This window comes from Leishmania donovani, chromosome 25 (genome assembly GCF_000227135.1).
Source record: "Leishmania donovani BPK282A1 complete genome, chromosome 25".
Classification (NCBI taxonomy): domain Eukaryota; phylum Euglenozoa; class Kinetoplastea; order Trypanosomatida; family Trypanosomatidae; genus Leishmania; species Leishmania donovani.
This window is the reverse complement of record NC_018252.1, coordinates 30,289-30,894: the sequence shown is the minus strand read 5'-3', so window position 1 is coordinate 30,894 and position 606 is coordinate 30,289.

Below are 606 nucleotides of genomic sequence, written 5' to 3'. Positions count from 1 at the left end.
CTCCGCGGGGAGGTCTGGGCTGGTGCTGCGCCAGCAAGACTTGCAGCCGTGACCCCGCGTGCACCAGCTCCCTACGGATCGTGCCATCGATTCGACACGCGCACGCATCCGCCTCCTGCTGTGCTTCCCTTTAGGACGACAAGCTGTGAGCGGCTTGCACGCCGGCACATGCCCTATCCACGAGCTGCCTTCCGCCTGACACATGGTCTCCTGTGAGAGGCGCGTGCACACGGGAGAGCGTGGGGTGCCCCATGCCGTCACACCGACTCCTTATGTCGCTCCATCTGTCGCCGGCGCATGCGGGCAAGCGATCCTGGCAACGGCCCCCGCGTGCCTCCCACACGCCACCGGCAACAAGGTTGTGCTGGAAGCAGGCTGCATGATCCGAAAGCGCGAGCACGGTGCTTGACGCGCTGTGAAGCACCGCTGGCAGGATGTGCCCCATGCCAGCGCGGCATCCCAGAGGTCAGCAGGGCACGAGCGCCGGCCGACGAGAGGCGCGGAAAAGTGTGTGCCGATGAGCCCCACAGTGCGTGTGCGCGAAACGTGCCGGAAGCATGCCAAGAACACCGCGAATGGCCGCATGGGCACCCCCCCTCCTCCCCA